This window comes from Anas platyrhynchos, chromosome Z (assembly GCF_047663525.1).
Source record: "Anas platyrhynchos isolate ZD024472 breed Pekin duck chromosome Z, IASCAAS_PekinDuck_T2T, whole genome shotgun sequence".
NCBI classification, from domain to species: domain Eukaryota; kingdom Metazoa; phylum Chordata; class Aves; order Anseriformes; family Anatidae; genus Anas; species Anas platyrhynchos.
Window position 1 is genome coordinate 47,840,300 of NC_092621.1, and position 11,918 is coordinate 47,852,217.

The 11,918-nt window shown below is 37.6% G+C and overlaps 1 long non-coding RNA gene across 1 annotated transcript in view; it reads left to right on the forward strand.

The window, feature by feature from the left end:
* LOC119714599 (uncharacterized) overlaps positions 1-11,391 on the forward strand; it is a 36,656-nt gene extending 25,265 nt beyond the window's left edge. The window contains exons 3-4 of the long non-coding RNA XR_005261964.2: positions 9,232-9,375; positions 10,747-11,391. This is a non-coding gene — a long non-coding RNA (uncharacterized lncRNA). The remainder of the gene's footprint in view (positions 1-9,231; positions 9,376-10,746) is intronic.
* Positions 11,392-11,918: the final 527 nt, after the last annotated feature.

The window sequence follows — 11,918 nt, forward strand, 5'->3', positions numbered from 1 at the left end:
TCTTGGAATGATGGCGAGTCCCGTGTGGGTACAGAAAATAATGACAAGCTGAAAAATAGTAGGGATGGACTTGCTATTCTGTCATGTTTATTTTAACATTAAACAACCCTGAAATACTTTTCCCGATTGTCCAGAGAAAAATGCATATATAAACCAAGAGCTTTGTGATGTTGTAATATGGATAACTTGATGTCATTTTGGAGCACTGTTATTCTTCTCAAATCTGGGTCTTGGTCACAGATGGCTGAACCCCTGGGCCTGAGGTTACGATGTGGTGTGTTATGCTGGGGAAGTTAACACTGAAAAATAAACCACCCAGGACTTTTAAAGCTCACCACATTACATGTGCAAGTTCTGCTTTCCTTAAGTTGTAAACTCTCTTTGAGGAAAACGACATGTTCCAGCATGTGGTTTTCTAAGAAAACCCCTAACCCTAGTGAAGTCCATGGGAGGTCTGCCATGAAGGTCACTGCAGACGAGGCTGGGAGTCTTCATTAAAAATTAGAGGCTTAAATCCTACTGTTTCTACACAACTTTTCTTTCTGCATGGCTCCGGGAAAAGGTACTCAACATTAATGACCTACCCAGGTCATATATATATAAAGAGGAAGCAGATATTTGCCCGTGGTTCAAAAAGATTTTGCACTCTGCGTATGTGCATGCATCTGTGTGAGCTGAAAAACTGGAGTAGCAACTGAATAGACACTCATTTCATGGATCAGGACTCTCATAGCCATGTTGAGTCGTGACCCAGAGTGTCCCCTTTTCTCCAGATCATGAGCTGGTTGTACATGCTGACCTACTTCTGAACAACAGCTGTTTAAAAACACAATGACAGAGAAACACATTACCAAATGTGAAAGTGTCTAGAGCAGTAGTTATCAGGCTGAGGACAGAAAAACCATGGGGGACCACTGTCTGCTTTTAAGGGGTCAACAAAAAGCTACAAAGGAAAGCAAATCTGCAAATGCTTCACAACAATCATGTATGGGAAATTGGTCCGTCCTCCCACTGTGAATGCTTGTGATGTACATTATACTGGGAGAATCCTGAAAACTAGTGAAATTACAGAAAGTAAGAAAGACGGAAAAAAGTGCTAAAGTAAGAAAGCAAGGATTAATAATCTATCATCCACCCCCAACAAAGAAAAAAAAATAAAAATGGGAAGAACACAGGACTATAACTTCTAAAGCTGTATGTTAACCTAGTACAACAACAAAAAAGTAAGTCTCTTCACATTTGGCAGGACAACCAAAATTTCTTCAAAGCTATGTCCATGTGTCACAGCAGAAGCTGTCCTTTCCCAGATTGACAGGGTTATTATTATGGTGTTTTCTGGCTACTTCTGAAGAAAACAACTCAGCAAATGTTTTGGCTTATGTCATGTATTATCACAACAGTAATTATATGCATGGTGACATTGCAAGTAATTATGCTTGGTTCTTTCTTTCCATATGAATATGTACAGATCTTCCAGAAACAGTGCCCTGGTTTTATGCAAGAGTGTAATTTCTTTGTAGGGAATGGAGCTTGTTTGTTCTGTCTGGCCTACCTGTTTCATTGCCACCCTTCTCACACAACAGACCATAGCAATTACTGAGCCTTGAGGCAAGTCTCTCCAGCACAGGCCTGTTGCTGCACTTTATCTTTGCTGCCTTGGTCTCCTTCACAATGTATATTTCAGTAATACTGACTCTCTCCCTCTTAGGTTTATCTTCAAACACATATGCAGGATATTTGCAATGTCTTCTCTACCAGAAATGTGCAGGTTCTCTAGTTCTGTGAATAAAACACTCCTTGATGTAACTTACAGAATTCTACTGTTCTTCTCCTACTTACATGCAGAGAGAAGGAACTTCTACATAATGCAATCCATTTCCGGATCCACTTCTTCTTGTCAAGTGACCCACATTTCCCATCAGAGTCAAACAGTCAGAGTCTGTTTCCTAAGCAGATTCTGTGAAAGCTGGGGAGGAATTGCATCTGTTTTGACTAGAATGTTGTATTTTCTGGTACAGAGACAATGCTTCTTGTTTGTGAAAATGCAAATGATGTTCAGTGGGTGTACAAGGTGTATCTTTATATAAGCCAGACAATTCTTAACTGACCTGGAGCAGGTACAGCACATCCTGATGGTACCACTGACAGTGGAACAGAAACCCTGTGTCAGTGAACCCCTCCCCCCCACCCCCCCCCCATCACATTTTAAAGTGCATGGTGACAGCAAGATGCAGGTTTCTAGATAGGACAGGCCTAGAAAAATTCTGTGTATGAGCAACCCTACAGCTTTATCTCATAGACATTCTGAGAAGGGTCCTACATATATTAGCATAATCATACCAAATATTTGTATAGCATTAAATATAACATGCTCATCATATCATGCTCTTCAATGTAAACATTAACTGATAATTGTTTAGTTTTCGGCATTTGTTTTAAAGGGCCTGTTGTTTGTAAAGACAGATTGAGACCTCAGAGCTAAACTCTGGTCTCAGATCCAAGACAGATGGGAATGAGCATGAAGAGTGGTTTCATGTCATTGTTTTCCCCCGATCTGTCTTTTTACAGACATGAAGCTTAGTTCTAACCTAATGTATGCTCCCATTTGGGATCTAGAACTGCTGTAGATAGCTCATTAATATATATGTATCTACATGTATTTCACACAATAGAAAAGCAACCAGAAAAGTTGAATATAAATAATTCTCCTTTTAAAAATTCTGTTAAATACTTAAGTGTTTTAATCTTTATGAGACAAAACAATTCACAGTATTCATCTGAGTCACCATCCCTGAAGGTCTTGAAGAAACATGTAGATTCAGAACTAGTATCATGGTTTAGTTGTGGACTTGTCAGTATTAGGGTAAAAGTTGGGCTAGACGATCTTAGAGGTCTTTTCCAATCTGAATGATTCTATGAGCTGTAGAGAAATTAAATTATCATTAGAAAATTACAAATGAAAATGACTCATTCTGCATCTTTTTCTTCCTTTCTTTCTTCCTTTCTTCCAGTGCTGTAACCCCATCATAGAAGGCCACCAGATGTGTCAGACCTAATTTACTCTTAGTTAAGCCACGTTTGCTGTCATGAATGTGACTGTTCTCCGTGCGTCTTAGCATAGTTTCCAGAAGGATCTACTACATGATCTTTCTAGGCATGGAGGTGAGACTGACTGACCTGTAATTGCCTGGGTCTTCCTTTTTTCCCTTTTTAAAATGGGGGTCATGTCTTCCAGTCAGCAGGAATATCATCAGTTTGCCATAACTTCTCAAATATGATGGACAATGGCTTAGCAACTACACCTACCAGCTCTCTCAGGACCCATTCACGTATCTTATCAGGTCCCATGGACATGTGTACTTTCAGGTTCCTTAGATGGTCTTGACCCTGATCTTCTACTACAGTAGGCAGCTCATAATTCTCCCAGTCCCTGCCCATTTTAATAAACACAATTATTTTGACAATACGTGTATCTAAGTTTTCTCAGACCAGAGAAGAAAAAGGACAAGGAGGAAGCTATTTGTTGTTCTGTATTACCTGAAGAGGTTACAGATAAGGATGGGCCTCTTTTTGGAGGTACACAGCACAACCTCAATGGACACCATCCACTAGGTTTAGCAAGAGAAATTGCTATTAGATATATACACACAAAAATATCCACAATGAGTGGTGTCAAACACATTAAGCAACTTCCCAGCGAGGCTCTGGCATTTCCATCCTTGGAACTGGAGAATGTGAAGACCATCCCATCTGAGCAAAGTCCTGAGCAACATGGCTTAATTTTGAATTTGGCCTTGTTTTGAGAAAGGTTGAACTTAGAGGTTGGACATCTGGAGGGCCCTTCCAACCTACATGTATATACCTATGATTCTATGAGGGCATGTACTTTTTTTTTTTTTTTTTTTTTTTTTAAGCAACAGAATGCTGAACTTGATTCCTGAACTTCTTTTCTTCCAAGTTCAATTCATTCAGCTCCACAAAAGGCTGCAAGAGTAACAGATTCAGTGGCTTACCTACTGCTAAAAGAACCCTTAATTCACTGACACACAGTGTCTCAGAGCTTAGAATTCATTTCTTGATGCTCTTATGTCGTTAATGTTCCACATATCCTGGTTATGACCGTTGGTTCCTATATAGTTTCAGTTTTACGTTCCTTCAATTACAAACAAGTGAGAGAAAATAAAAGTATTTTTCAAAAATGTAGGTTTGTATGGAGTAGCAACAGTAGCAAATTTGCAAAATAACATCCACTGAAAGCCAAGTGCTTACACTTAAAAGAATCCACTTCAGAGTAAATTCTTATCAAAGACAATATGTTTCTTGAGCTCTTAAATAACTAAAATGAGAAGTATAAATGACATTGTCATGGACTCTGGTCCTCACAGATCATCCCTCCTTATCTTTGTGTAGATTTAATGAATGTATGAATTGGAAACCAGCATGTACTTGCACTTCCTTTTCAAAGGTACATTGCACGTATTATTTAGGGATTTTTCCTGAATGTATCTTGGGTACTAGCTCTGAAATTGCTGTGATGATCAATATTTGAAAGGTGGAATAGAGGTTAAGTCCTGGGACTACTCACAAGGCAACAGGCCATCTGTGATTTATATTGCAGATAGCACGAAGGCAGTTCTGGTAGTCAGGCCTGGGTAGGTAGCTGGGGGTATCTGAGGCTTTAACGTTCAGAGGGAGGGTGCTTTTGGTGTGAGCCATCTTGAAAGAACAGCTTGTTGCACAAAATCTGTGCTCATCCAGAGGAATGATGGAATGCCTAAAGAAGATACTCAAAACATTGCTCTAAGAATAGCTTTTCAAAAATTCTTAATTTTAAAGAATGAAGATAGAAAGGCCTGTATATGTGAATAAACAGAGACATGTTCAGAGAAAGAGAGGGCACTTTCACATAACAAAGAAATCTTCCTCTTCCCAGACAACTGAATCACTGCCCTCAACATTTCTTGGACAGTTACTCTTTCTCATGGGAGATATTTTTGAGACCCAAGCTCTGAAACAGGACCCGTTCTGCTGCATTTTTGTCTCAACACATCAATGAACTTTAAATTGTGCCCTTAGTAGAACAGGCCATTTATGTTTTGTATATTGTTGCAGGGCTGTAGCTAGGTGCTCAAATGTGCTTACTTATGCATTTAAGTGAGAATCTGTCAAGCCCAAAGCCAAATAAAATAAAATTAAGAAAAAATCATTATGGTGAAGTTAAGTAGTAATCAAACCCATCCTCTCTAATACTAGTCTTTTAATTCTGTTTGTAATAGAACTGTGCCATAAAAATGACTTTTCAGCTGATATTTGGGAAGTGAAAACTGTTTATCCTCTGTTATAGTCAAAAATGTTCTTCGGTTGATGGAAAATCCATTTTACCTGGAAAAAAATGAAATACTTAAAACCCACCATTATCATCAGGAGTTTTAAGCATTCCTTTAAAGGAAAATCTGACCTTTAAAGCTGATTATTATAAGATACAGAAGTATTTTATAATGAAATAGGGATAGGGTGTCTGAAAGAAAAATGAATAGGTTTTTTTAATCTAATGCTTTCATCATTTCTGTTTTAGTTTGTGATTTCTTTAAGCTTTTAGGCACTCAGTCTGTGAGGAGAGAAAAAAATTGCCTGAAGGCTGCTTTTGTATCTGGTGTCTCACTGATCAGTTTATTCATGCCTTATCTTTGTGAGACCTGGGTTGGAAATAAATTTATAGTGAGTTCAGTGAGTAGAGAAATAGCAAGAGGAGGTCTGTCAAACCTGGTAATATTTTGCAGAATTTGCAGTTGGTCTAACCTGTTCAGAAGGTCATGTGGCCATTTCACCCCTGCAGCAGGGAAAGGATTTTCCTGTAGAAATTAAATAAATTAACTGTCTTCCTTATTTCACTTTTGTGAAGCTTTTTTGTGCATGCTATGATGCACACTGTGCATCAAGGAATTATACATACTAGACTCTGCATGACTAGTAGCAATCTTGCCTATGCCTGTTTTTTGGCTGTGTGCTTAGTTACCTTACTGAAAATTATTCCTGCTATTTAATGTATGAGATCAGAATAAGGTATTCTGAATGTAATTTGCTATGATCTCTAGGAATAAAGATTTGTAAACTGGTCGACTCTCACATAAATTAATATGGGAAGAAGTGCCAGGAAAGAAGCAGAAAAGGCACAGAAGCCTGGGCTAATGTCTCCCTTTTCAGCAGACTAAAGGCTTTTTGGTTTTGTTTTTGAAATCATTAGTTTTGAACGCATATCTGTGGTAAAGTTTTGTTGAAAAATGGATCACACTTCCACACCTCTCTTTTTTGCTTTGCAACCTAATCCATAAAACCGCTCGGTGCATAACAACAGTCTAAATGTCTGGGCTTCACAGTCCAGAGAAAAGCAAGAACTCCAGGTAAAGCATGGTTCAAGCTTAACAGTGGCAAAAAGACCTGAAGGAAAGAGTGAGGTGAAATCCAAACTCTATACTGTACAGAAGACAGGCAGATTTCAAAATAAAATGTCTCAAGGTGATTGAAACATTTTGTCTGAAAGTTTCAATAAACATGTCCAGTGAAGAGTATCAGCTGTGTCTACAGTGGCTAGTGTGAAACAAAGAAACATCTGTTATAAACGTGTTCTTGACACACAGGAAAGCTTGGAGCCAAGACTAAGGGTCAAGAATGCTATATGTATGTATATGGCATAACGTGCATTTCTCAAATGAAAGCCTAGTTAATGTTCTGGTACTTTAATAACTTCCCCTGCAGTGAAATTTGGTCTATAGATGCAGAGGTACAAGGTGACCCTGTGCTAAATCAGTTGAGTTGTAAAAGAAGACCCCATCCAGCCACAAATACCAGCATTTCTAGCTGAGTAGAGGTTACTATACACTTAGCTCAACTCAGAATTAAAACTTTCACAGCTGCCTCTTCACCCTATGAAATCTGTGGAAAAAAAAAAAAAACAAAAAAAAACAACAAAACAAAACAACAAAAAACAGATATGGAGGGACTACAAACAGAATAACTCCAACTTTTAAAGAACAAGCAATTAATTCTGTTCCCTACAGAAGTATCATCATAAATTGTCTACTTACTGTTAATAAGTGCTTGCTTTTTTTTTTTTTTTTTTTTTTTTTTGAAAGAACAGAACAAGGAGATGGACTTGGACACACACAGAGAATTTCATGCTTTTCATAATACTTCAAGTTTTGTAAACTTTGTTTTATGTATTTCCAGCCAGCCTGCCCCATATTCACTGAATTGGAAGTAGTGAGGAAGAATTAACTCTGAGGGAAGAAAGAAAATCTTTTTTTTTTTTTTTTTGCAATCTTGCTAGTAAGTGTTTAGACTGGCCAAAGTTCACCCTACTTTTGTCAGATGATACACATCAAAATATTTTGATAGCTAAGTTATGTTGAAATTGACCAGTCAAAAGAAAAGGCCTCTAGTAGGATAGTGCAACTTTCTAAGCAAGCTTTGTGTCACAATTACATTAATGTCATGGCAGAGAAGGATCACTGGAAAAAAAAATAAAAAAATAAAGGGGAACTCTGAAGCTTTAGGGAACTGGAGGATTGCTAGTCAATGAGACACTGCATGTGTTTGCACCTAGCAAACACAACCTTGTGCTGCAAGAAAGTGAAAAGGATGAGGGGAGTCTGTTTGAAGGAAAAGAACAGAGGAAAGCATGATTCCCTCCAAATAAAATCTCATATGATTTGCCTCTGAGGTGTTAGGGCAAAAGGTTAAGAACTGAGGAGGATTTGATATTAAGGATATAGAGAGCAGCCCCAAACAGGATTTTGAGGGTGGCAGTTAACAAGAAGCTCAACTTGAGCTGGCAATGTGCACTTGCAGTTCAGAAGGCCAAGGCAGGTTTAGATTACATATTAGGAACTAATTCTTTATTCAGAGCGTGGTATGGCACTGGAACAGGTTGCCCAAAGAAGCCGTGGATGTCCCATCCCTGGAAGTGTTCAAGGCTAGGTTGGATGGAGGTTTTTAGCAACCTAAGCTAGTGGAAGGTGTCCCTGTCCATGGCAGGGGGGCTGGAACAAGGTGGTCTTTAACATCCTTTCCAATCCAAACCATTCTAGGATTCTATGATGTGAGTGCAGGATTTGGAGGCAGCACAGTCTGTCTCAATTATTTCTACAGGCCTACCTCACCAAGGAAAGCCAAAAACTGAGGCACTTCTGCTACCATCTGCTACCTTCAGAAAAAAATTATCCAGATTTGGCTGGTGTCTTCATACCCAGCATGGTTTGCCAACAGTAACATGTTAGGGAATAGTGGGAAGAAATGGCAAGAGATCATGTCTAACTGAGACATTTCATTTGTAAACACTGAAAAGAGGGGAAATAATCCAAATCTTAATCTGTGCAATGATTCATATGAATGACTGCTGCTCTATTCTGTGTCTGAGGCCAAGCCAATTAATCCACAGGATGCCCCCTTTTACACAAATCTTAGGAGAATAATGCCAACAAATTAAGCAAAATTGATGTCACAGGAAAGTGGTAGCCTTTTACGTGAAAGACAGAGTGCAACAACCAGTGACTGTGCAGTTACCACCTAACTTGTTATCTAAAAAAGGAAGAAATCCATGTTTCCCAAAGGAGTCACTTTGCTGTGGAAGCTCCTTCTCTGTTTTCAAAAACACGCTTACTGCATGATCACAGATGTCTTTGGAAATGCGCTTCCTCCCTGAGAACCAGTGGGATCAGCAGCATAAGGAAACAGCATATGGTAAAGTCTTAGCCCCAGGGGGTATGCAGATTGGACTTTACACAACATTTTTCATGATATATGATTCTTTCCATGGAAGCAAGTTGGACTTAGGAGAAAGAAGGTTTTGAACTGAAATTTTGGAACAGAGGGTGTTCTGAAAAATAACTATTTTTTTTCAGGAAATTAATATTGCCTCCCCCAGCATATATCTGTGAAGCCCTTGACTAGAGTGTAGAATAAAGTCTTATCTTTTGGAAACAGTGAAGTAGGACCAATAAACTAGACAAATGATTGTCTGATGAAGGTTTATCTATGGAGAAACTCCCTCTGCTAGGCGGAAAAGAGAAAATACATCTGTTTCAAAGCTTCTGCATGAAAAAGCTGATAGAAAAATGTTGGTATTGTCTTTGCAAATTGAATTCACCATTTCATTTTTGGTTGTTTTGTTATTTTTGTTTGTTTGTTTGTTTGTTTGTCTGTTTTTAAATGATAAATCTCTTGTTTTGGCAGAGCTTGGACTGACTCTGAGTCCTAATAATGGAGCACAGTCATCAGCAGACTGTCCTTCTGGGTCTCGCGCTTCTGCACCATAGCTCTGCATGGACATCCATGAGAGCCTCAGGCTTGCAGATGAGGAGGTCAGCTTCTTTAGAGGTATATCTGCTAAAATCAAAGTTTTCAGGCATGTGGAGAAGGATAGTACATTTCCAGATACAACAGATAATTCAAAGGTTGTAATGATCATGTACAAATTGGTATTTCTCAAGGTCCCTCATCTGTCAAAGTTCAAGCAGATTTTTTCCCTGTGGCAAATATAGTATTTTTTTTTTTTGGATAGTTTTTGTTTTTACTATAAATGGTGTACATTATTTGACATGGAGACCACTATTAGAAGACATATAAACATTTCTGTCTCTCAGCTTTCAATATTAAATCAATCCAGCATCCACATTAACCAGAGCACAGCAGAAAATTCTCTCTAATTTACTTGTTTTTAAATGCTTGTGACAGAGAAAAATCTGTTGGCTAACTGCAGGAAGTTAAAATTCCTATTTTATTTTAAAATATGCATTAAAAACCAATATATATGTGTACATGACAGTAAATCATAAATACAGAATAGGTGTATATGCAAAAATAACTTTCTCCATGTAGGCCTCTTCTAAATCTACAGGGGCTGGATTTCACTTTTGCCAACCCAATCCAAAGTAGAAGCTGCACTGCAGAGAAAGTGTAGATACCATGTATACCAGATAGGCTGACAGCTTGCATTCATGGAGCAGTGCTTGTAGGTAATTACAGGATCTCATTTTGGACAGTGTACACACATCCAGTGGATGAAGGATAAAATATCATTTATTTTACATTTTCAAGTTAAGCCAAAGCTTTAACTTTACATGTTTTTTAAAATACCATATGTTACCAATATATAAAGAGGTAGATTAAGATTTTGCAGAAGAATAGCAGACATTCTTCCACAAGACACTTCAGTGTAATTTATGAGTATTTAATGTACTTCCAGAGGACAAAATTGTGTATACAACTTTTCTGAGCATGCACCAATCATTCCAAGAACCCAAAAGTAGTTAAAAAACTAGCTTTATGGCAAAATATTTTAATATAGCTACTAGACAAAATGGGGAGTTCATGGAAAGGACAAATACAAAACACTTGCTTGCAAAAATAGCACTGGTAGAGAGTAACAATATAAAAACACGTCCATAAGATCCTTAACATTTGTACGCTACATCTGGCAACATGGAAGGCTAATGAGATTTCAAACTACAGTATGTCAAATTTATGAGGTGTAGAAGGACGTGTCCCTTACCCTTATGTAAAATAATTGTCAATAAAGAAGCTTTAAAACATTCCTGAGCTGATCTGAAATCTAAAGTTACACCCAAACTGGATTTTATGAGAAAGTAAGTGGGTTGGTTTATTTATTTATTTATTTATTTATTTATTTATTTCCCTCCTATCTTCAAAATAAACCATTAGTTATTTTCAATCTCCATGTTTCCACAGGGTCAACATCTGGAATATCTAAGTATCAATGTATCTTCAGCAGTATGAGTGTGCCACTCTGGTGATGCAGTATTTTACAGCATGAAATTCACATGAACTTTCAGAGGTATCTGAAGACACAAAATTATAAAGCAGTGCTAAAGAAGATGTTCCAAAAAAGTGCAATTATGACTTTTTCTTTCTCACCCCAAAAGAACAAAAAAGCACCCTTTCGTTGTACATATACTTTTTTTAATGGTTTCTTTTGTCTGCCTTACACAGGTTTTGTATATACTTTGTTACATGAGTAGTTAAGTTTTTATTTTACTTCAGGAACATGTGGTTCTTGATGTATGACAAATCTTAAGCTGCCCTCTGAGAATCAGATTACTCAGCATATGCATCTATTTTTTCCTTTAAGTTACACAAAATCCAGAAATACACGGAGTTAAAGTTATCATGAAACTAATGATTAAGTCTTGGACTCTGAGAGCTGCACTCAATTCCTGCTTCTGCCACAAACTTAATTCCTGATCTTTTCCAAGCCAGTTCCTTTATTTTCCACAAGCAGTGAAAACATCTCTTTTCCTCAAACAGTTCACTGAGGCTAGTTGTGCTAAGGAGTGTGTAAGATCCTTAAGAAACACGCTAAGAAAAATAATTATTTTAGGAAATGCAGTATTCCTTTATTCAGAATAAACTCCATTGGTCAGTAACCAAAAACCTAGGGCCTCCTTAAAACAGTAACACCCTGTAGTTATATATCCATATGGCTACATGTGTATAATGAGGTTTGCAAGGTACTCCAACCCATCTTAGAACCACACAGGAATAGAGACTGAAAGAATATATTGCTTTGAAGTTCTGCTCTTACATATAGATTACATTTTTGCTAAATGGACAAAACACAGCGAAGGTGAGAAGTTCAAATTTAAATATGGTTTCTTTTTTTTTTTTTTTTTTCCATGACACTATGAAATATCTGGAATATTCACACATTCACACAACTTCCATTTTGCTTTAGGCACTAGTGCAGGGACAGGGAGGAATATGTGTTTAAGAATGTTTAATCTAGTTTAGAGTTATGGAGGACAAAATTGATAAATCATAACCATATGAGAGTCGCCTACACTACATGTAAGAGTTGTACAAATTTTATGGGCTCAAAATTTTTGCTTTGTAATAAGTCTGCC